The 26,652-nt window shown below is 37.8% G+C and overlaps 1 protein-coding gene and 1 pseudogene across 7 annotated transcripts in view; one reads left to right on the forward strand and one right to left on the reverse strand.

Annotated features, from left to right (window-relative positions):
• CD163 (CD163 molecule) overlaps nucleotides 1-26,652 on the reverse strand; it is a 145,316-nt gene that overhangs the window by 104,383 nt on the left and 14,281 nt on the right. For all 7 annotated transcript variants that reach the window (XM_063786267.1, XM_063786268.1, XM_063786270.1 and 4 more), the window contains exon 3: nucleotides 5,140-5,268. The gene's annotated coding sequence lies outside the window, so the exon portion shown is untranslated. The remainder of the gene's footprint in view (nucleotides 1-5,139; nucleotides 5,269-26,652) is intronic.
• Nucleotides 19,466-19,913, forward strand: LOC749537 (clathrin light chain A-like; annotated as a pseudogene).

Below are 26,652 nucleotides of genomic sequence, written 5' to 3' on the forward strand. Positions count from 1 at the left end.
TAGCCACAAAAAAATGAAATATGAGATGATGGATATGTTAATTTGCTTGACTGTACTAATCATTTCACTTGTATATGTATATCAATACTTCATGTTGTAATACTTTAAATATATGCAATTTAAAAATCAGGACTGTCCAGATCTATCCAGTGTTTGAAATTACATTTTCTGTCCCACCAGTTATCAGAAAACTACTAGAATAAAATAATATATCTAAGAACAAATGTCTTAGTTGTGTAAGAGTGACATAATTAGTTTCCTCCCTTTTCTCTGAATAGTATTTCTGTTATTTTTCCTGGTAATTGGAGGTAACATTAACTGAGAATTTGGAGGAGATTGTGAAAATTTTGAATAGTACACCAAAGGGTCAAGATCCACTGCTCAGACCTGTACTTCAGCTCAAATAATGTTAGTTGCTATGATGAAGACAATTAAATTACCTAAAGTTTTGTTATGTGGACTCTAGCTAATTATACGTTCTAGTATTGGGTGGGTGAAATCATGTTTGACACAACAACAATCTTCTATTTTATGATTATGTTTATAATTGTCTCACTAATCTCTCATCCTTTTCCTACTCTCTATTTCTGCCTCAAGAATACAAAGTCTGTACCTATATTTACCTGAAAAAACTGGGAAGCCACCATTCTATTTTCTCTGGTTTTGAAGGAAACCATTATGATACCCTTTTGAAAACTATGATACCAAAATTACTGATAGGTGGTAGAAAATGAACTGAAATATGTCCACATCTTGTATGAATAATGGGAATGAGTTTTAATTTTCAAAATATTCCATAAATTGAACATGTGAAAACCAGACAGTAAGCATTGAATGGCAATGTACTTAAGTCCAGCTGGGCTAAAGTAAAGTAATATCCTCCAGAAATTGGAACTGCATAGGAAGCAGTGCCCATCAAACTGTCCTCCCGCTGTAGTTATGAGGAAGTAAACATAAGGAAAACCTGTATGTGCATACTTTACCTACTGAAGAAACAAAAACAAAGTCAGCATTATATTTACTAAAAAGTAATAGGTAAGATGAGGACTGTCAACATGAAGGGCAAGCAACACCTGAGGAAAGGAAGGAGGCAGAACAATCGTTAGATATTTTGTCATCCTCAGTAGGTATACAAATGTTGTGACCTTTATGAGACATAAACAAACACACACGGGAAGGGAGCAAGATAATATAAAGGGTAAGAGTTGGAATGGGGGCTTGGTGAAGTTAAAAAGCCTTGTGGAACATTAAAAATGTAATACTATAATTAAAATCTGTATTAGAACAAGCAAAGATAATTGACAGTCCAGAAAAATAAATTTATAACAGGAAGATAAAACTGAGAAACTCCATTAGACTATTGAGGAGTAAGACAGAAATAATCTATAGGGGGCAGATATGAATAATACAACCAAAGGAATAGAGCTCTTCCTTAAGTATGAATCACAGTAAATGGGATAAAACAAATAATCAAGAATTTGATTGGAATAACAAAAGTTTTCTAAAAGGAGAAAGATAAATTAAACATGTAGATTTAAAAGGATCATTGTATTTTGGGAAATAAATAATGAAAAGAGACTCATTCATATTATTTGGCAACATTTTAAGTACACAAGAAAAAAATCTGAGGAAAAACATCATAAATTTTAAAAATAGGTAAACTATAATGTAAAGGAACAAAATTATACTGGCCTGAGACTTATTTTCCGCAACAGGTGACAATGAATATAGAGTAATGGATTATTGTAAGAAAATGTTTATGACCCAATAGTTATCAACCAACCCATCTGTCATGTGTGAGGATGGTAGGACATTTTAGATTTGTAATGTTTTAGAAAATGTGCACTTGCACACAGTGTCCAAAATTACTTCAGAAAGACAAAAACATAAGTGACTAAGAAAGATATGGGAAAGCAGAACAGGGAGGAAAGCAACAGGAGTGAAAGAAAATGTGTGTCAGCAGGACGTACCAGGCAAGTCCCTTTGGAATCAGCAAAACAGTGTGAGAGGAAATGCTGAGTTTATTATTTAGGAGAATCTGAGGTTGCATTTTTTCCCTCTTGCCATGTTCTTCTTCCTTCCCCAGCCCTCCTTCCCTGGCTACTGTCTCTAGGGCTAGCAAGGGAAGGAGAAAGTAAGCATGAAGAGGAAGTAAGTTTAGAAGGAATGAAGAAATGTAGTCACTGTGAGGCCTATGACCTTTTCCTAAACAGGGCAAGGAAGTAAATTCTGAAGTACAACAATGAAAATGAGGATTTCAGTGTGTTCAGGAAAGTTCATATGATTCAGAAGGCTATGACTTTGGGTTAAAGGACCATTAATTTTCTGTGTCAGTTTTTGCCTTTGTGACCATGATGTTTAATATTTGTTTGACCTTACTTGAATGCTAGTGATCCTTACACAGACATGGGGGATAAAAAAGAAATGATAGCTAGAGTTGTATGAGAGACAGATTAAAACCTTCAGGGTCTTTCAAGCCCTGAACACCTTATGGTGCTCTTCCATATAAGTAATTAAAAATAATTAAGCATTCCAATATGAATAAGGAAGTCCAAGAAGATTCTAGATTTAAAATGTGGTACCTACACACAATGGAGTACTATATAGCCATAAAAAGGGAATGAGATCCTGTCATTTGCAATAACATGGATGAAACTGGAGATCATTATGTTAAGTGAAATAAGTCAGGCACAGAAAGACAAACATCACACATTCTTACTTATTTGTGGGATCTAAAAATGAAAACGATCAAACTGATGAACATACACTGTAGAAGGATGGTTATCAGAAGCTGGGAAGGGTAGTGAGGGACTGGGGTGGAGGTGAGGATGGTCAATGGGTAAAAAAAATACTTTGAATAAGACATACTATTTGATAGCAAAACAGGGTGACTATAGTCAATAATAACAGTTGTACATTTTAAAATAACTAAAAGCATGGAATTGATTTGTTTGTAACACAAAGGATAAATGCTTGAGGGGGTGGATACCATATTTTCCACGGTGTACTTATTTCACATTGCATGCCTGTATCAAAACACCTCATGTAACCCATAAATATATACACCTACTATGTACCCATACAAATTAAAAATAAAAACATTTTAAAAGATTCTAGATTATGTCCCAACAACTACTCCTTCAATGGTTTATTGTTATTTAAAATATGAAAAGTTTCCCCGATTGCCTTTGAATGCCATAATTAGACATTCTTTGTCTTTCTATTAGATAAGCTTTCACTGATGTTGTAGCTTCTGGGTCTTATCTTGTCAAACACCTGTGTGTGTGTGTGTTTGTGTGTGTATCCATGTGTCCATCTCTTCCTTGATTCTTACTGGTGTAGCTTCCTATTGGTGTAGCTCCCAACATCTATGGCTGCTTCATAACTTTCCTCTCTCTCCAGAATTTCCTTATTCTTTACCCACACTCTCTTATGCTTCCCAGTTGATGTATTCTGCCCTCTTTTGCACCTTTCACCTTCTTCACTTCTCAAACAGGTCATACTCCTGTTATTTTCTGTGTATCTTGGATTTATTCTATACAGGCTTGTTTACCCCTTACTTCACTCTCTTAGACCTACAAAAATTTGACTTACCAGTGAAGGTAACTTGTTTTCTGCCTCCTTTTCCATATCTATGTCTAAATGAGAGAGATATTAATAAATTGACCTTGTCCTATACTGGTGCTTCTCTGTATCATTCCTGCTTTATTGAAAGTCTCTTAAGATTAAATGAGGCAATATTTATAAAATGCTTACTACGTTCTCTAAGACATATTAGACAAGCATTAAACTGTAATCTTAACTACATTTTAAGAGTGATATTGGAGATATTGAGGAAAATATAAGTGTTATATGCCATTGATACTCTCCTAGTTTTGTTTTATATACCCTTTATACACTGTATATAAAACAGGATTTATGGTCAAACTACAAAAAAGAATAACGCTGAATTCACAGAGAAATGATTCAAAACTAACTTTTGCAACATCAATAATTAAAAAGTATACATCCTGAAAATTTAAGAAATTTACCTATTTTACTTCCTTTCTTACCTCCTCACCCTATTGCATTTTTGGTTTCTAAAATAAAGATCTCTGAATCACACTGTTATTATTATTGCTGTTATAATCACTAATTTTCTCTAGGTTTTCAATTTCTTTTTTAAGGATTAGTTATTACATTCATACTGTTTTGTAAGTCTGTTAGGTTAATTAATTTAGATTTAACGCCCATGCTTAACTGGTTTTATTGTACACCTTCAAACCTTGGATAATTTTTTTCTAGATTTGTATGCTTCTTTTTTACTTTAGTATTTGGTTGACCCAAGTATACCTTTCAGTTCAGTTTTTAATTATTCAGCTTTTTCACACAATACTTATACTTTATATAAAGTCATCATGTTCTCTTACTCATATATCAAATATATTTTTATATGTAAATCAATAATTGAAATATTTCATGATTATACATCCTAGTAAGTACCACAGTCAATGCCACTAGCTTCAGATATATACCTTTGTTGCTACATTTATTTAAATATTTTTCAGCAATTTTCTTTTATTGTATTTACATGAGTCCAAACAGAAAAAAATTGATGATACTGTCAATGTGTATAGGTCTCATAAAATTACAGTTAAGACAACACACACATTAATTGTGCCGAAAATGATAAATCTGTAGCTTCAACTGGATATTCATTGCTATTAAACCACTTGGATCTGTGTTTAAGTGTGAAGGAAAATAATTAATATAAAGGTATTGCTTCACCCACTTCCCTTTTCCTTCTTTGGGATCTCTCCTTGACTAGGAGCACTGGCAACCTTCTTGCAACCATGAGGACTTGGCAGAGACACAAGTAAAGTGCCATGAAATCACTGAGTCACTACATAATTCTTGACTTTCTCACTTCTAAAGTTCCTCCTGTTATACGTAAAAGTTAAATCTCCTCATTACTTTAAAAACAAAAAAAGATTGAGAGAGAGAGGACCGGGTGCGGTGGCTCACACCTGTAATCTCAACACTTTGGGAGGCTGAGGCAGGAGGATCACGAGGTCAGGAGATTGAGACCATCCTGGCTAACACGGTGAAACCCCATCTCTACTAAAAATACAAAAATTAGCCGTGCTTGGTGGCACACACCTGTAGTCCCAGCTACTCAGGAAGCTGAGGTAGGACAATCGCTTGAACCCGGGAGGCAGAGGTTGCAGTGAGCTGAGATCACACCATTGCACTCCAGCCTGGGCGACAGAGTGAAGGGCGAGGCTCCGTCTAAAAAAAGAGAGAGAGAGAGAAAAAGAGAGAGAGAGACCATAACTATAGAGGATCCACAAAAATATAGACCACATTGCTTCCATTTCCTCATTATTATATCCTCAGTATCTAGCAATAGTAGGTAGCAAACAATTATAGAATGAATCATACAAAATGTTTAATGTAAGTTATAAAAACTATGTCAAACAGGTAAGATATAAGTATGAATTCTTTCATGACCTATAACATGTAAATTGTACATCAGAATTTCATATTTATTTTTCAAAAATACATTGTGTGAGACTTCCACTTTCCGGTCGAATATGTAAAAGGTTGAGAAATCATGACTCCGGTCCTCAGAACAAGAAAAAAATCTGACAAACATCTCTTCTTAGAGCCATCAGAGGATTGAGGTCACAGGAAAAATTGCTGCCCTAAAACTAGAGGCTGGAGGGCAAACACTGAGAATCACAACTTATCAGGAGCAGAAAAGTCCAGAACAAAACTAGCAGCTGGAGCCAATATTGGTAGAAATACTTTAAACTGTAATTGATGAAATGCTGGAAGCTCAGTGTAGATTCACTTGACAGTTAAGACGTCTGAGGAAGTCAGTCTTGATGGTGGGGGTTGGGGGGGATGAGTGGGGATTGGCAGGGGGTGAGGGAATGCTTTCTTGAGTTTTAGGTTCTCATGCTCAGGACCAGAGAAAAACCCTGCTATGCATCCAGTAGCGGGAGGAGAACAGTAAGCATTTTGAAATAGGCACTGAGCTCTCTGTTCTCCTTAAGGTCTGCTCTTCAAGGGAAACAATTTTACCACACAACTCCAGCCCTATCTAGCCCTTGATGTGTGGGAAGAGAAATACCAACTCAAGCTCATTAAAAGACTAAGACAATCTATAAAATTATTTCCCTTCTCTGACACCTTACCATCACATCAATAGGGCTCCTCTATAAACATTGTGAATTACAGCTAAAAAATGCTACAAGGCTCACATCCTATTTGGAGAGTCTCTAAGAAAATCTAAAGAAAATAAGGAGTCAATAATATGGCCATAAAGAGAAAAATCTTAGCTCTGACACTACATTACAACACATACTAAACAGGCTAATTCCTAGCCAGAAAAATGTGAATCTTCACATTTAAGGCCTATTTACTTCAGTTCCTTTTACTTGCTGCATTATGTCCAGCTTTCAACAGCAACAAGAAAATTATAAGGCATGATGAAAGGCAAAAGCACTCTAAGAGACAAAACAGGCATTAAACCAGACTTAGCTATGACACAAATTTTGGAATTATTCGACTGAGAATTTAAAATAATGATAAATAATATGCTGAGGGCTATAATGAAAAAGTAAATAATATGCAAGAAAAGATGGGTAATGTAAGAATAGAGATGGAGACTTTAAGAAAAAATTTAAAAGAACAATTAAAATTCAAAAACACTGTAACAGAAATGAAGAGTGCCTTTGATGAACTCATTGGTAGACTAGACATGGCCAAGGAAAGAATCATTGAGCTTGAAGATATGTCAGTAGAAACTTTGAAAACAGAAATGCAAAGAGATAAAATAATAAAATGGATAAAACAAAAATCAATTATAAATTTAATCCAATCCCAAATGTCATCCTAGTAAGTTGTTTTGTAGATATTGACTAACTGACTGTAAAGTTTATATGAAAAGGCAGAAAAACCAGAGTAGCCAACACAATATCAAAGAAGAACGACAAAGTTGGAGGACAGACATTACTCAACTTCCAGACCTATTACAAAGCTACAGTAAATAATACTATGTGATAGTAATTATTTAGAGTGAATTTTTGAGTATGTAATATATAGAGATGTAATATGCACAAAAATAATAAACCCCAAAATGGTGGAAAGACTGAATCTTTATAGGAGTAAATTGTCTGTATTTCACTGAAATTAAGTTAGGATAAATCAGAAGTGGATTTTGATAAATTAATAAACACATTGTAAGTCATAGAACAATTATTTTAAAAATAACTCAAATTATTTTCAAAATATTAAGGGACTTACACTAGAAAATATCCAGTAATACAAAAAAGCAGTAAAGAAGAAGCAAAGAAACAAAAAAAAGTAGGATATATATGTAAAACAAAACACAAAAAGGCAGATGGAAATCTAACCACGTTAATAATAACATTAAATGGGAATGAATTAATCAATTTAATCAAAATGTAGAGATGGTCAGTTAAAATTTTAAAAAGCAAGACCCAAGTGTATGGTGTCTACAGGAGACCTACTTTAAATTCAAAGATGCAAAGAGATTGAAAATAAAAAGATAGAAAAGGAGATTCCAGGAAGACATCAACCATAAAAGAGCTCACATGTCTACATTAAGACAAAACAGATTTTCAAACAAAAAACAATTTTTACATAGAAAAATATATATCTCATAGTGACACAAGAGTCAACTGATTAAGAAAATATAACAATTCAAGCATGTATACACCTAACAACATTTCAAAATATAGCAAAAATTGACAAATACAAAGACAGAAATAAACATTCAATAATTTCATTATCCTGTATGCAATAATAAATAGAACAACTAAGTAGAAAAGTAAAGAAAAATGGAAGACTTAGCCAAGTGAATCAACTAGTCTTAACAGGTATCTATATAACACACCATTCAACAACAGCAAAATGCATATTCTGCTCAACAAAAACTTGTATGCATGTTCATAGTAGCATTATTCAGAAAATCAAACAAGTGAAAACAACCTATATTTCAATAACTAGTAAATGAATGAATAAAATGATGTATATACAATATTCAGCTAAATAAATGAAATATGGACAACTGCTACATGATATGACTGCATTTATATGAATGCACAGAGTTGGCAAGTCTATGGAGAATAAAAGTAAACTGGAGTTTTCATAGGGCTAGGGTAGAGGAGGTAATTCAAAATGATTGCAAAAGGAAATGGAATTTTTTAGAGGATGAAAAAGATTTCTAAAATTATTTTGAGGTCATCATTGAATGACTGGGAATATACTAAAAATATTGAATTGTACACTTTAAATGAGTAAATAAATTTAATACACCATTTGCCAAGTGACCTTCCGCCTCTTGCTTTTAAAGTTTTGTTACCCACCACCTACAAAAGGCTTCTCTAATTCTCATTCTGAATAATTGTTTATTTCTTGTCTAGTACACCACATTGAATTTCGTATATCAAATTTTTAAGGTACTACACCTGGATGCTATAAGCCATAATGAAAGAGGAAATTTTCACATTTATTTTATATACTTTTTCAATGTAAATGCTTTATGATACATTTTAATTATACTTGTAGAAATCTGACTGCTCAAAAAGACAAAAGAGGATCAGACATAAAATAAATAATTGATGTCATCCACCAATAAAGAATAAGTAACACTGGGTCATGGTGCATGTTCTTCTTAATGTGCTGTTGGATTCAATTTGCTAGTATTTTGTTCAGAATTTTTGCATTCATGTTCATCAGGAGTATTGAGTTGTAGTTCCCTTTTCTTGCAGTGTCTTTGGCTTTGGTATCAGGGTTAAATGGGTAAAGTTTGTGTTATGTGAATTACATCTCAATAAAACTGTTTAAAAACAAAATGAATAAAAAATGAAAATATGAAAGGGACCACCACCCTTTTATTTTTAAAACCTTTAATGGTCACACTAATATCTGAAATTCTCCCCAGAAAGGTGAAATTACATCTGATTAGCTATCTCTGAGAGTGGGGTGCTGAGCGACAGATGTAGATTAATCGTTTTCACTTAACTTTTTCTTCCATAACTGCTCTTATTCCACAGGTCATTAAACCTATGTGACAGTTCTGCCAGAAGCTAAGTTCATTCAAAGAAATATTGGAAGAATATTTACTACATATACTTATATTTTATTTTTTTTAAACTGTCAGAAATTTAGGACTACATGTGGTCTTTTATCACATGAATGAATTGTATAGTGGTGAACTCTAGGATTTTAGTGCCCCAATCACCTGAGTAGTGTACATTGTTCCCAATAGTTAGTTTTTCATCCCTCACCCCCTTCCCAACCTACTCTGTTCTGTGTCTCCAATGTTTATTATGCCACTCTGTATGCCTTTGCATATCCATGGCTTAGCTCCCACATGTAAGCAAGAAAATGTGGTATGTGGTTTTTGATTCCCAAGTAACTTCAATTAGAGTAATGGTCTCCAGCTGCATCCAAATTGCTGCAAAATACATTATTTTATTCTTTTTTATGGCTGAGCAGTATTCCATTGTATTAGTTTGTTTTCACACTGCTGATAAAGACATACCTAAGACTGGTAATTTATAAAGAAAAAGAGGTTTAATGGACTCACAGTTTCACATGGCTGGGGAGGCCTCACAATCATGGCAGAAAGCAAAAGGCACATCTTACAAGGTGGCAAGCAAGAGAGAACAAGAGCCATGCAAAAGGGGAAACCCCTTATAAAATCATCAGGTCTTGTGAAACTTATTCACTACCATGAGAACAGTATGGGGAAACCACCCCCATGATTCAATTATCTCCCACCAGGTCCCCCAATAAAACATAGGAAATATGGGAGCTACAATTCAAGATGAGATTTGGGTGGGGACATAGCCAAACCATATCATCTATAGCAGATGTATACCAGACTGTTTAATTTCTACATATTTGTATAGTTTTAGGGGTTTCTTCTGGAATTGATTTCTAGGTTTATTTTCCACCATGATCTGAGAAGATACTTAATATGACTTTGATTTTTAAAAATGTATTGAGACTTGTTTTATGGTCTATTATATGGCCTATCTTGGAGAATGTTCCATGTGCTGATGAGAATAATGAATATTCTGCAGTCGTTGAGTAGAATGTTCTGTAAATATCTGTTAGGCCCATTTGTTTAGGCTCATTTGTTCTAGAGTGCAGCTTAAATCCAGTCTTTCTTTGTAGACTTTCTGCCTTGATGATCTGTCTAGTGCTGTCAATAGAGTGTTGAATTCCCTCATTATTATTTTGTTGTTTTCTATCTCTTTTCTTAGTTCTAGTAGTAATTGCTTTATGAATCTTAAAGCTCTAGAGTTCAGTTCATATATATTTATAATTGTTATATATTTTTGTTGAATTAATCATTTTATCATTATATAATGTTGCAAGAAGTCAGGGACCCTGAACGGAGGGACTGGCTGGAGCCAAGGCAGAAGAACATAAATTGTGAAGATTTCATGGACACTTATCGGTTCCCAAAATTAATACTTTTATAATTTCTTACGCCTGTCTTTACTTCAATTTCTGAACATAAATTGTGAAGATTTCATGGACATTTACCACTTCCCTAATAATACTCTTATAATTTCTTATTCCTATCTTTACTTTAATCTCTTAATCCTGTTATCTTCATAAGCTGAGAATGTACATCACCTCAGGACCACTATTGTGCAAATTAATTGTAAAACATGTGTGTTTGAACAATATGAAATCAGCGCACCCTGAAAAAGAACAGAATAACAGCGATTTTCAGGGAACAAGGGAAGATAACCATAAGGTCTAACTGCCTGTGGGCTTGGGCAGGATAGAGCCATATTTTTCTTCTCACAGAAAGCCTATAGACAGATGTGCAGGTAGGAGAAGTATCACTCATCTCTGGGATTGGAGCAAGAGTGGACTGCCGGGCATGGTGGCTCACACATGTAATCCCAGCACTTTGGGAGGCCAAGGCGGGCAGATCATGAGGTCAGGAGATCGAGACCATCCTGGATAACACAGTGAAACCCTGTCTCTACTAAAAATACAAAAAATTAGCCAGGCGTGGTGGCGGGCGCCTGTAGTCCCAGTTACTCAGTAGGTGGAGGCAGGAGAATGGCATGAACCCAGGAGGTGGAGCTTGCAGTGAGCCGAGATCATGCCACTGCACTCCGGCCTGGGTGGCAGAGCAAGACTCCATCTCAAAAAAAAAAAAAAAAAAAAGAGTGGACTGTGCCTCAAACTTTCTGGCTTATCTAGGGGTTTCCCAAGGATTAGTTCCTATTTCACCTAAGAGCACAGACAGGAACAACAGCAGAGTTTAGAAGCTGCTGAACACAGGACAGCAACATTTTAGAACTGCAGTTCTATAAGCAGACACCAGAGTGAACAGAGACCAGAAAAGATTAGAGAGGTCCTAGAACCTCCAGCTGGGGTGATTGGTGAAAATTGTCCTTTGCAAAAATGTAGTACACAATGACTGAAAGAGATAGCTGTTTTTACAAATACCCAAATCCTAGGGAAAAAAATGTATAATACAAAGAAGAGAGAAATATGGCCCTGTGATATCATAAAATATGTTTGGTCTTTGACCTTATTTCCTGACACACAATCTTTTAAATCCTTACAATTTCCAAAGTGATGTATTTTTGTGTGCTAATCATTGACTGATGGCTGGCAGCCCCTAGGTAGCTGCAGGATGGGACAGGTTATCAGAAAGATCAAGGCAGGATTAGAAGGTTGTGTCTTTTAGTCCTACCCCCAACCTCTGGGGATAGGAGAAAGGCTGAAGGTTAGGTTCATCACTACTGGCCAAGGTTTAATTAGTCATGTTTACCTAACGAAGCCTCCATGGAAACCTCAAAAGACAGAGTTTGGAGAGCTTTCAAAAAGCTGAACATGTGGAGGCTTATAGGAAGGTGAACAAAAACTCATCCATGTGTCAGGAGGTAGAGCACTCCAGTTCCACAGGGGCAGAAGCTCTTGCACTAAGGATCCTTCCAGACTTCACCCAATGTATCTTTTAATCTGGATGTTTATTCATCTCTTTAAAAATATCCTTTGTAAATAACTGATAAATGTAAGTAAGTGTTTCCCCTGAGTTCTGTCAGCAGCTCTAGCAAATTAACTGAACTCAAGGGTTGGGGGGCGGTCTTGAGAACGTTGATTTATCACTGGTTGATCAGATGTTCTGGAGGCCCAAACTTGCAACTCACATCTGAAATTGGAAGGAGCAGTCTTGGACACTTAGCCTCAACATGTGGAATCTGACACTAGTTTTAGGTAGATAACATCAGAATTAAATTGGAGGACACTGAGTGGGTGTCTGCTGCACAATTGATTGCTTGCTAGTTGGTGGGGAAAACCCCTCCCACATTTGGTCACAGAAGTCTTCTGTGTTGATCACTGTGGTGTGAAAGCAGAAGAAAAACACAGTTTGAGGTTTCATTTTTATTTTTTGTTTTTTTTACACACAATTGGTGTCAAAAGTGGGAATTGCTAGAATGGCCCTGGCTCATGAAAAGAATGGGAGGGTAGAAGATGACTTAAGGTAAAAGTTACCAGTGGAATTTAGAGATAAATCCAACTCACAGGGAGTTGGTTCACTAGACACATAAAGAAATGCAAACAAATAAGAAAAAAGCAAAATATCCAATCATTTGGTTATTGTTATCTATAACAGCTAACATGAAATGAAATGATATGCTGGGTTTGACCTTGATGCTACATCAAGTTTAGATTTCAGTGAGTTTGAGCTTCATCACTAGCCTCAAAGCTGCCCCATGTGGGCAAAATATTTGGGGGACAACACAACTTGAGATCTGTGGTTACTATGAAGTTTATCAATGTGGGAGAAGAAAACAACCAAGAAACTATTAAAACTATTGATCTTATCAGCTCCCTGAGGAACTTTTACTAAAATGCATTGTAAGGGTAACTTGTATAGGAGAAGTGTCTTTCATTTTAAATGCACAGTGGGAGAACATGTTTGGGTTGATGCAGGACACACAGCTCACTATTGAACAATCACAGATGGCTATATGTGATCTTGACATACAAAAGGTTATTCTCAAGGGAACAGCCAGCCTGGTGGACTAGATAAAACCACTATAAGGTCTGCTTACCCTGAGAAGGGAGACTGTTCAACTCCATCTATAAATGTCAAGTGGAACAGCCCAGATGAAGCAGCTTCATATGCAATCCATGTGGGACTGTCTTTATGAGAACCGGAACTGAGACATTCACATTCTACATGCCCATTACCCAGGTCATGTTTTTAAAAAGGGTGGGGGGGAGTGTCCTTTCTGCATGGGCATTAATGTAAATGTACCACTGCAAAATCAAGTTACAGTCAGAGAAACCTTATCAAATTTGCTATCTCAGCTTCTTCTCATGAGTCTGACAAATGCTAATAAAAATAATAGATTAACAAAAGATTGGTGAAGAGTAGAGTTTAAAGACTCATTGCAGGAAAGTGGAAATGTTTAAATGGTTATTAAGAAATAGGGGAATTTTAAAAACCTTGGTGAGATGAAACTGAGAGGAAAACGAAAAGCAAAAATGATGGGACTCATCTCAGCAGAGTGGGAATCTTTAGATGGCTATTAAGAAATAAAATGAGGGACTTTATCAAAGATGGCTGACTAGATGCAGCTGGGAAGTGCTGTCCTCACAGAGAGAAACCAAAATTTTGACTACACCAACATAATTTGAACAGATCTTTGATGAGAAAACACCAAATGTGGATGGGGAAAAGACACAGTTGCTGAGTCTGAAGAGGGGGAAAGCTGCGAATCCCATGTGGAGTGCCCAAATGCTGTGGCTGGTTTCTAAACAGGACCTGTCAAAGGGGTGAGTAAATAAAGGGGCTGGAGGACTGCTCACTCTTGCTGTGGACCTCTAGGATCCTACCTTCAGGTGACTTCACTCTACCATGGACATGGCAGCTGGCAGGACAATCTCCCCAGAGATTACACAGAGAGAGATGAAGCAGGCATAGATCCTGGGAACTTTGACCATGCATCAGCTCCAAGGGAGCCTGGCCATAAGCACTCACCCCGCAGGGCTGCCTGTCTCCCTCCCTTTGAGAGGCCCTGGCCCCACCTAACTGCTAGAGGAAAAGCAGGGACTGCTTCTCTGCGGAACTGGGGCACATCTATCCTGCAGGCCTACTTGCCCACTTGCCTGGCTGTCCTGTAGGAGTGTGTACACAGTACAGCCTCTGCTGCCCAGCCTGAGTGCTTTGCTCCACCTAAGTGCATTCTTTCAGCCTAGGAGCGCTTCAGCTCCCACAACGCGCCAGAACCCACCCCCCAGCATCTGGAGGAGGGAGCACCATCAGGTCCTGGTATCCCAGAACAGCAGCCTGCAGCTCAGTAATGCCAAGCTGGGATCTGTGGTCAGCACTTAAACAGGGGAGAAGCCCAGACTCTCAGAAAACTGTGAAGGCTGAGTTTAACAGGTTTGTGGGCTGGCATGGGACCTAGCTGTGTCTCCCTCCACAGGGCTGGTCTAGTAAAGGTGTGGCCTATTTCCTGATCAGACCTCTCCCCAAGGGAGCCCCATGGCCAGAATGACCTATCAACTGTAGCATATAATAAATTCCTCTTCAAATGTTTTAGCCTGTCAATTGTTAAGTACAATTAGTTCTGAGATCCTCTCCAAAGAACCAATGTATCAGTATGTTCAGCTCCCCTGTTCTTTGATCCGCATTTTAAAGTTTAAGTTCCTCATTCTCTTCATCTCCTTGCCCCTAGTTTCAGTAAACAACACCCTCCTATCCTCTATCACCTGCTCCATCCTGAGTCACCTCTGGTCACCTGCTCCATCCTAAGTCACCCCTGGTCACCTGCTCCATCCTGAGTCACCCCTGGTCACCTGCTCCATCCTGAGTCACCCCTGGTCACCTGCTCTGACCTGAGTCATCCTGAGTCACCTGTTCTGTAAGCATCCTTCCTGCCAAACTACTCACCTTGCCACTCTGGCTCATACCCCTGCTCTCTTTAAAATAGCCATTCAGAATTAGCTTAGACTGTGCAGTCCAACCCTAGCCAAAACGGAACAACGAAGCAGTAGGGGCTACCTGCATCAGGGATAAGAACCGCTTCCCCTCCCTTGTTCAATATGATCATCACCATGGGACCTAGTAAACAGATTCTCCAAGGTCAATGCAAAAAAAAATATCTTAAAGACAGCTAGAGAGAAGGGCCAGGTTACTTAAGAGGAAACTTCATCAGGCAGCAGCAGACTTCTCAGGAGAAGAAACCTTACACATCAGAAGAGATTGGGGACAGACTTTCAACATCATTGAAGTAACGAAATTTGAACAAAAACGTTTATATCCTGCCTAACCGAGATTCATAATTAAAGGAGAAATAAAATCCTTCTCAGACAAGTAAGTGCTGAGGGAATACATTTCAATTGGATCAGCCTTAGAGGAGGTTCTTAAGAAAGTGCTAAACATAGATTTGAAAGAATAACACCTACTACCATAATAGCACACTTAAGCACATAACCCACAGGCACTATAAAGCAATTACACAATGAAGTCTACATAACGACCAGCTAACAATATGATGACAGGATCAAAATCACACATTTCAATAGTAACTTTAAATATAAGTGAGGTAAATGATCCATTTAAAAGATCCAGAGTGGCAGACTGGATAAAAAGACATGACCCAACCATCTGTTGTCTTCAAGAGACCCATCTCACATGTAACAATACCCACAGTTTAAAAGTAAAAGGGTGGATTTAGATCTACCATGCAAACAGAAGACAAAAAAAAAGGGCAGGGGTTTCTATTTTTATATCAGATAAAACAGACCTTAAACCAACAAAAATCAAGAAGAACAATAAAGAGCAATACATAATGATAAAGGGTACAATCCAACAAGAAGCCCTAACTATCCTAAATATATACGTGCCCAACTCTGGAGTATACATATTCATAAAACAACTTTTTGGCCTATGAAAACACATAAGACAACTACACAATAATGGTGGGAGACTTCAACACCCCACTTACAGTGTTAGATCATCAAGGCAAAAAAATAACAAGGAAAATCTGGACTTAAACTCGATACTTGTTAAATTGGACCTAATAGACATCTACAGAATACTCCACCCAACAATACAGAATGTACATTCCCCTTACCTGCAAATGGAACAAATTCTAAGATCAACCACACTTGATTGGTCATAAAGCAAGCCTCAATACATTAAAAAAAATTGAATTCATACCAAGCAAAATATCAGAAAACAGTGCAATAAAAATAGAAATTAATACCAAGAAGATCTCTCAAAAATACACAAATGCATGGAAGTTAAACAACTTACACCTGAATAACTACTAGGTGAACATCAAAATTAAGGCAGAAATTTTTTAAATTCTTTGAAATTATTGAAAATAGGGACAAAACTTACCAAAATCTCTGGGATGCAGCCAAAACAGTGTTAAGAGGAAAGTTTATGGACCTAAATGCCTTAATAAAGTAGCTAGAAAGGTTTCAAAGCAACAATCTAACTTCGCACATAAAGTCCTAGGAAAAGAAAAACAAACCAACTCCAAACTAGAAGAAAAGAAATAACTAAAATTAAAGAAGAATTTAATGAAATTGAGATACAAAAATTTATACAAAAAGAATCAATGAAACCAAGAGCTGTTTCTTCAAAAAAATTAGATGAAATGAAATTGATAGACCCCCTAGCTGGATTAACAACAACAACAACAAGAAAGAAGATCCAGATAAGCACAATCAGAAACAAAAAATGTGATATTACCATTGATCCCACAAAAGATCGTCAAAGATTATTATGAACAACTCTGTGAAACAAAATACAAAATCTAGAGGAAATAAATTCCTGGAAGTGTACAATCTCCCAAGATTGAATCAAGAAGAGGCTAAAACCCTAAATAGACCAATATCAACTTCTAAAATTGAATTAGTAATAACCTATTAACAACAGTAAAAAAGTCTTGAGCAGATGGATTCACAAATTCTACTAGACATACAAACAAGAACTGATACTTAACCTACTGAAACTATTCCAAAAAATTGAGGAGGAGGTGCTTCTCACTAACTCATTCTATGAAGCCAGCATTAGCCTGAAACCAAAGTCTAGCAGAGACAAAACAAAGAAACTTCAGACCAATATCCCTCATGAATATAGATGCAAAACTCTTCAACAAAAGACTAGCAAATTGAATCCAGAAGCACACCAAAAAGTTAATACACCACAGTCAAGAAGGCTTTATACTTGAGATGCATAGCTCATTTAACATATGCAAATCAATAAACACGTTTGATTCTCACATAAACAGAATCAAAAGCAAAAACCATATCATCATATTAATAAATGCAGAAAAATTCTCAATAAAATCCAACATCCCTTTATAACAAAACTCTCAAAAGACTAGGCATAGAAGAAACATACCCCAAAATAATAAGAGCTATCTATGACAAGCCCACAGCCAACATTATACTAATTGGGCAAAAGGTTGAACCATTGCCCTTGAGAACTAGAACAAGACAAGGATGCCCATTCTTGCCAGTTGCATTAAACATAGTATTGGAAGTCTTAGCCAGAGCAATCAGACAAGAGAAAGAAATAAAAAGGCTTCCAAATAGGAAAAAAAAAAGTCAAACTATCTCTATTCACTGGCAATATAATTCTATACTTGGGAAAATCATAAAGATTCTGCCAAAAGGCTCCTAGAATTGATAGAAAACTTCAGTAAAGTTTCAGGATTAAAAAAAAATCAATGTAGAAAAATCAGGAGCATGTCTATACACCAACAACATCCAGGCTGAGAATCTAATCAAGAATACAATCCTACTTACAATAATCACAAAGAAAATGACACACCTAGGAATATAGCTAACCAAGGATGTGAAAGATCTCTCCAAGGACAACCACAAGACACTGCAGAAAAAATCAGAGATAACACAAATAAATGGAAAAATGTTCCATGCTTATGGATTGGAAGAATAAATACTGTAAACATGGCCATATTTGCCCAAAACAATGTACAGATTCAAGATATTCCTATCAAGCTAACAACATCACTCTTCACAGAATTACAAAATACTAATCTAAAACTCATATTGAATCAAAAACCGAATAGCCAAAGCAATCCTAAGCAAAAGGAACAATGCCAGAGGCATTAAACTATCCAACTTCAAAATATACTATAAAGCCACAGTAACCAAAACAGCTTGGCACAAAACAGGTACCAAAAAAAAGTACAAAAACAGACAAATATACCAATGGAACAGAATAGAAAACTCAGAAGTAAAGCTACACACCTACAACCACCTGACCTTTGAACAGGCTGACAAAAACAAGTATTAGAGAAAGGACTCCCTATTCAATAAATGGTACTGGAATAACTGGCTAGCCATATGCAGAGGATTGAAGCTGGGCCCCTCCCTTTTACTACAAGCAAAATTAACTCAAAATGAACTAAAGATTTAAATGTAAGACCTCAACCTATAAAAATTTTGGAAGACAACCTAGGAAATACTCTTATCAACATCAGCCGTGGCAAAGAATTTTTGGCTAAGTCACTAAAACCAATTGCAACAAAAACAAAAATAGACAAGTGGGACATGATTAAACTAAAGAGCTTCTGCACAGCAAAAGAAATGATCAACATAGTGTGAAAAAAACATTTTAATGGTCCATCATTATGGTATGATACACCTAAGTACTGGTAACCAGCCTGCAGACATGACAAACCCCACATGGCTCATGCACCTAAAAAGTAATGATAAGTGAACAGAATGTAGACGAGGGGTGAGCTCATAAAAGAGAATAAAGTTTTGTTATTGGGAAATTGAAACTTAAGCAAGAAAAGGGACTGGGGTATGACCCTTTAAGGGTATAATGGAACTTGGGTGACATCTGGGAAGACTGTAACCCCATAGTACTCAACCAATGAGGAACTGGGGGAGGGACTTGTGTGCTAGGAAATAAATTGCCTGCTGTTACTGCCCCGGGTGTGCCTGCCTACCAGACACCTGATCTTGCAAGACTATCATTAAGAGTCTCACTCCCACCTGGTGCAGTGGCTCATGCCTGTAATCCCAGCAGTTTGGGAGGCCAAGGCAGGTGGATCACTTGAGGTCAGGAGTTCAAGACAAGCCTGGCCAATATGGTGAAACTTCATGTCTACTAAGAACACACAAAAATTAGCTGGGCACTGTGGCATGTGCCTGTAATCCCAGCTTCTCAGGAGGCTGAGGCAGGAGAATTGCTTGAACCCAGGAGGTGGAGGAGGCTGAGGAAGGAGAATCACTTGAACCCGAGAAGTGGAGATTGCAGTAAGCTGAGATCGTGTCATTGCACTCCAGCCTGGGTGACAAGAGCAAAACTGTGTCTCAAAAAAAAAAAAAAAAGAATGACGAGGCCTTCACCATCCTGGAAGGTGGTGCCCCCAGGCCCCAGGCACATGGCAAGCTGCCTGGGGGTCTGGATGCTGTTGATGGAGTAATGAATGGCAAATACTACCAGGAAAGTAATAGTCCAACAGACAGTTGTGCAGCATTTCACAAGTGGATAGATTGCAGTCAGAGCCTGAAAGTATCCGTAAATGGAGAGAAGAGCAAACAGAACACTTGGAAGCCCTTGATGCCAATTCTCAGAAGCAAGAAGCAGAGTGGAAAGAAAAGGCAATAAAGGAGCTAGAGGTGTGATATGTGAGATAGGATGAGCAACTACAGAAAACAAAAGCAAACAGGGCAGCAGAAGAAGCCTTTGTAAATGACATTGACCAGTTCTTCCCAGGCACTGAGTGGGAAAATGTGGCCTGGCTGTGTAACTTTAACCCCAAGTCCAGAAAGCAGGCTAAAGACATCTCCCAGAGGTGCTCAGTCCTCATCTCCCTCAAGCAGGCCCCGCTGGTGCACTGAAGAGCCACCCTGTGGAAACATGTGCAGGAAACATCTGTAATATCTTAATCCTACTCAGCAAAGTTCTTCACAGTTATTGGATTAATTATGTTGAGTTATTTTGGACCAAACCTTTTTGTCTTTAGAGTTGATCATTGTTTGTGATTGCATGTTTCCTTCAACTGTGTTCTACCTGGCATTCAGAGAGTAGGGGGAGTAGGAAGAGGAAGGGAGAGAAGCCTCCCAACAGTAGCCTCGACCTATGCTTTTGTGCATTATTCTGAGAATAAATTTCTGTTTCAAACTATTAAAAAAAAACAAAACAGGCAAAGGATATGATACTTCCCAAAAGAAGTCATACAAGTGGCCAACAAACCTATTAAAAATACTCAGCATCATTAATTATCAGATAAATGCAAAGCAAAACCACAATGGGATACTATAACATGAGTCAGAATGGTCATTATTAAAAGGTCAATAACCAACTGATGCTGGTGGCATTGTGGAGAAAGGTAATGCTTATGCACTGCTGGTGGGAATGTAAATTCATCTAGCCAGTCTGGAGATTTCTCAAAAAACTTAAAACAGAGCTACCATTTGACTCAGCAATCCTGTTACTCTATATATACTCAAACCTTCCTAGCTAACATGGTGAAACCCCGTCTCTACTAAAAATACAAAAAAATTAGCCGGGCATGGTGGTGAGCTCCTGTAGTCCCAGCTACTCAGGAGGCTGAGGCAGGAGAATGGCATGAACCTGGGAGGCGGAGCTTTCAGTGAGCTGAGATTGTGCCACTGCACTCCAGCCTGGGCGACAGAGTGAGATTCCATCTCAAAAAAAAAAAAAAAAGAAGATATATTATTTTACCAAAAAGGCACATGCACTGGTATATTCATCACTGTGCTACTCACAGTAGCAAAGACAAAGAATCAACTCAGGTGCTCATCAATGGTAGTCAATGACAGATTAGATAAAGAAAATGTGGTACATTGCTTTGCTGGTGCATGTGCTTGTGGGCAGAACTTTCCTCCACTTCCCTGTCAGTGCCTGTGTGGGCATGCACCCTGACATGCCACAGCTGCTGGCATGAGTACACTGCACACCTTCAACACCCTGCTGTGCTGCTATTACCATTGAAAAAACAGCATTCACAGGCACAGAAACCACCAGACTTGCACTCACCAGCACCCTTCCCCCATGCCAACACTGCCACTGGCAGAAAACTACCGAGGGAGACCAGCAGACCTGTGCCCAACTCAGTGGTAGATGCTGCCCATGTTAATGTGCACACAGAGGATGTACACAAGCCCATGCCAACCGGTGCTCTGCCAACACCACTGCCAGTGCAAATGTGTGCATGGGCACCACTGGGTTCCCCTACCCCCATGCCATACAGCCACCACCAAAGCTGTGACTGCCTGCACAATGGCTGGCATATCTGCACTCACCAGCACCCCACTACAGTTGATGAGCATGCACCCTGCTGCACTGCTGTTGTTGCTGGCATATGCAAGTGAGGATGAATCCCACTGCTACCTTGCTACAAAGTGCTGTAGCTGGCACCATCCATCAAAGTGTTGTGACCAGTGGTCCAGGAACAAATTGGCCCCTCCAGTATAGCAGGCTTCTAACCTTCAGGAGCTACAAAACAAAGCAAGGGGCTGATACCAGCTGCTCAGAATTACAGCACCACAGTCCAGTCCAGAAGTCCTGAGCTGAGCCTTGGACCCCTAAAATCTTCCAGAAACAAAGCCAGTTGCCTGAACCCACCTTATATCACAATCAAATCCCCAAGGACATAAAGAGAATAAAAGAAAAAAAAAACCTACCCAAAGCTTAGCAACTTCAAAGTTTGAAGGAACATCAGACCACAAAGAGAAGAAAGAACCAGTGCAAGAACTATGGCAACTCAAAAAACCAGAGTGTCTTACTTACAAATGACCACAGTGGTTTCACAGCAATGGTTCCTAACCAGGCTAAGATGGCTGAAGTGACTGACATAGAATTCAAAATACAGATAAAAATGAAGATTATTAATATACATGAGAAAGTCAAAACCCAAGCCAAGAAATCTAAGATTATAGAGCAATATAGGAGACAACGGATGAAATGGCCATTGAAAAAAAGAACTAAAATTATCTGAGAGAGCTGAAAAACACTCCACAAACATTTCATAATGCAATCACAAGTATCAACAGCAGAACTGACAAAGTTAAGAAAATAATCTCAGAGCTTGAAGACTGGCTCTCTGAAATAATTCAGTCAGAGAAAAATAAAGAAAAACAATAAAGAAGAATGAACAAAACCTCTGAGAAATATAGGCTTATGTAAAGAGACCCAGTGTATGACTCATTGGTGTGCCTGAGAGACAGAAAGAGAAACTAAGCAACTTGAAAAACATATTTCAGGATATTGTCCATGAAAATTTTTGCCAACTCACTAGAAAGGCCAACATTCAAATTCAGGAATTGCAGGGACAGGGAAGCCATGCAAAATACTACACAAGAAGACCATCCCCAAGACACATAGTCATCAGATTTTCCAACAACAAAATGAAAGAAAAACGTTAAAGGCAGCTAGAGAGAAGGGACAGATCACCTACAAAGAGAATCCCATCAGGCAAACAGCAGACATTTTAGCAGAAATCCTACAAGCTAGAAGAGATTAGAGACTATATTCAGCATTTTTAAAGAAAAAAAATTTAACCTAGAATTTCATATTCAGCCAAAGTTTTACAAACAAAGGAGCAATAAGATCCTTTTCAGACAAGCAAATGCTAACAGAAATTGTTACCGCCAGACTTGCCTTACAAGGATTCCTGAAGAAGGTGCTAAATATGGAAAGGAAAGACTGTTACCAGCCACTACCCCCCCAAAAAACCGCAAAACTTAAGTGACACTATAAAGCAGGAACACAAACAGCCTGCATCATTACCAGCTAACAACATGATGACAGGATCAAATCCACACATATGAGGGCTAACCTTGAATGTAAACAGGTTAAATGCCCCAATTTGAAGGCACACAGTGGCAAGTTAGATAAAGAGGCAAAACCCAGTGGTACGCTCTCTTCAAGAGACCCATGTCACATGCAATGACACCTATAGGCCCAGAGTAAAGGGATGGAGAAAAATCTATCAAGCAAATGGAAAATGGCAAATAGGAGTTGCTATTCTAATTTCACACAAAACAGACTTTAAACTAACAATGATTCAAAAAGACACAGAAGAGAACTAAATAATGATAAAGGGCTCGATTCAACAAGAAGACCTGTTAAATATATACACACCCAAAACAGGAGCACCCAGATTAATAAAGCAAGTTCTTAGAGACCTGTGAAAAGATTTAGATAACTACACAATAACAGTGGTAGAATTTAACACCCCACTAACAGTGTTAGACAGATCATTGAGGCAGAAGACTAACAAAGACATTTTGGACCTTAACTCAACACTTGACAAAATGGACCTGATAGACATCTACAGAATTCCCCACCCAAAAACAACAGAATATACATTCTTCTCATCTATGCATGTCACATATTCTAAAATTGACCACACAATTGGACATAAAACACCCTCAGCAAATACCAAAAAAACCCAAACTCATACCAACCATACTTTCAAACCACAGTCCAACAAAAATAGAATCAATGCTAACAAAATTACTCAAAACCATACAATTAAATGGAAATTAAACAATCAGCTCCAGAACAATTTCTGGGTAAACAATAAAATTAAGGCAAAAATCAAGAAATTCTTTGAAACTAATCAGAGCGCCGAGCGTGGTGGTTCATGCCTGTAATCCCAGCACTTCGGGAGGCCGAGGCGGGCAGATCATGAAGTCAAGAGATTGAGACCATCGTGGCCAACATGGTGAAACCCCATCTCTACTAAAAATACAAAAATTAACTGGGCGTGGTGGCGCATGCCTGTAGTCCCAGCTACTCAGGAGGCTGAGGCAGGAGAATGGCGTGAACCTGGGAGGCAGAGCTTGCAGTGAGCCGAGATCGCACCACTGCACTCCAGCCTGGCAACAGAGCGAGACTCCATCTCAAAAAAAAAAAAAAAAAAAAACTAATTAGAAAAAGATACAACATACAAGAATCTCTGGGACACAACCAAATCAGTGTTAAGAGGGAAGTTTGTATCACCAACCACCCACATCAAAAAGTTAGATCACAAGTTAACAACCTAACATCACAACTAGAGGAACTAGAGAAACAAGAGCAAACTAATCCCAAAGCTAGCAGAAGGCAAGAAACAACCAAAATCAGAGCTAAACTAAAGGAGATTGAGATGTGAAAAACCATACAAAAGATCAATGAATCCAGGAGCTGGATCATTGAAAGAATCAGTAAGATAGACTGCTGGCTATACTAATAAGTAAAAATGAGAGAAGATCCAAATAAACACAACCAGAAATAACAAATGGGATTACCACTGATCCCACAGAAATACAAAAAACCCTCAGGGACTATAACAAACATCTGTATGCACACAAGCTAAAAAACCTAGAAAAAATGGATAAATTCCTGGAAACATACAATCTCCCAAGATTGAACCAGGAAGAGATTGAATCCCTGAACAGACCAATAATGAGTTCCAAAATTGAATCAGTAATAAAAAGCCTACCAACCAGAAAAAGCCCAGGACTATATGAATTCACAGCCAAATTCTGCCAGATGTACAAGAAAGAGCTTGTGCCATTGCTTCAGAAAGTATTCAAAAAAATTGAGGAGGAGAAACTTTTTCCTAACTCATTCTACGAAGCCAGCATCATCCTAATACCAAAACCTGGCAGAGACACACAAACAAAAAGGAAGTTTCTGGCCAATATCCTCAATGAACATATAAGGTTGGTGCAAAAGTAATTGCAGTTTTTGCCATTGAAAATAAAGGCCAAGTGGCCAAGTGTGGTGGCTCATGCCTGTAATCCCAGCACTTTGGGAGGCCAAGGCAGGCAGATCACTTGAGTCCAGGAGTTCGAGACCAACCTGGCCAACATGACAAAACCCCATCTCTACTAAAAACACAAAAATTAGCCAGGTGTAGTGGTGAACACCTGTAGTTGCAGCTACTCAGGAGGCTGAGGCAGGAGAATCGCTTGAACCTGGGAGGCGGAGGTTGCAATGAGCCGAAATGGTGCCACTGGACTCCAGCCTGGGTGATAGAGAATCCATGTCAAAAAAGAAAGAAGGAAGGAAGGAAGGAAGGAAGGAAGGAAGGAAGGAAGGAAGGAAGGAAAGAAACAAAGAAAGAAAGGGAAAAGAAAAGCCAAAACTGCAATTACTTGTGCACCAACCTAATAGATGCAAAATACTCAACAAAATTCTAGCAAACCTAATCCAGCAACACATCAAAAAGCTAATACATATGAACACGTACGTTTTATCCCTGAAATGCAACTTTGGTTCAACATACATAAATCAATAAATGTGATTCATCACATAAACAGAACCAAAACCAAAAACCACATGATCATCTCAATAGATGCAGATAAGGTTTTTGATAAAATTCAACATGCTTTCATGTTAAAAATTCTCAACAACCTAGTCATTGAAGGAATAGACTTCAAAATAATAAGAGCCATCTGTAAAAAACTCAGAGACAACATCATACTGAATGGGCAAAAGCTGGAAGCATTCCCCTTGAAAACCAGTGCAAGAAAAGAATGCCCTCTCTCACCACTCCTATTCAACATAATAAGGGAAGTCTTAACCAGAGCAGTCAGGCAAGAGAAGGAAGTAAAAGACATCCAAATAGAAAGAGAGGAAGTAAAACTATCCCTGATTGCAGATGATGTGATTCTATACCTAGAAGACCCCTATTCTCTGCCCAAAAGCTCCTAGATCTAATACACAAGTTCAGCAAAGTTTCAGGATACAAAATCAGTTTGCAAAAATCAGTAACATTTCTATATACCAACAACTGTCAATTTGAGAGCCAAATCAGGAACACAATCCCATTCATAAAAGCCACAAAAAGAATAAAATACCTAGGAATATAGCTAACCAGGGAGGTGAGATATCTACAATGAGAATTACAAAACACTGCTAAAATAAATCAGAGATGACACAAACGGGAAAACATTCCACGCTGATGAATAGAAAGAATCAATATTGGAGAAATGACCATACTGCCCAAAGCAATGTATAGATTCAATGCTACTTTTATCAAACTATCAACATTTTCTTTACAGAATTAGAAAAAAAAACTTTTAAAATTCATATGGAACCAAAAAAGAGCTCAAATAGCCAAAGAAATTTATTTAGTTATTTAGTTATTTATTTTACAAAAAGAAAAAAACCTGGAGGCATCACAATACCTGACTTCAAACTACCTTACAAGTAATGAAAACAGCATGGTACTGGTACAAAAACAGACACATAGACCAATGGAACAGAATAGAGGGTGCAGAAGTAGTACCACACACCTACAACCATCTGATCTTTGACAAAATCCAAAAAAGCAAGCAATAAGGAAAGGACTCCCTATTCAATGAATGATGTTGGGATAACTGGCTAGCCATATGCAGAAGATTGAAGCTGGACCCCTTCCTTACATCATATACAAAAATTAACTCAAGGTGGATTAAAGACTTAAATCTAAAACCAAACACTATAAAAACCCTGGAAGATAAGCTAGGTAATACCATTCTGGACACAAGACCTGGCAAAGACTTCATGACAAAGAACGAAAGCAATTGCAACAAAAACAAGAATTGGTAAATGGGACCTAGTTAAACTAAGAGCTTCTGCACAGCAAAAGAAAC

This window comes from Pan troglodytes, chromosome 10 (assembly GCF_028858775.2).
Source record: "Pan troglodytes isolate AG18354 chromosome 10, NHGRI_mPanTro3-v2.0_pri, whole genome shotgun sequence".
Classification (NCBI taxonomy): domain Eukaryota; kingdom Metazoa; phylum Chordata; class Mammalia; order Primates; family Hominidae; genus Pan; species Pan troglodytes.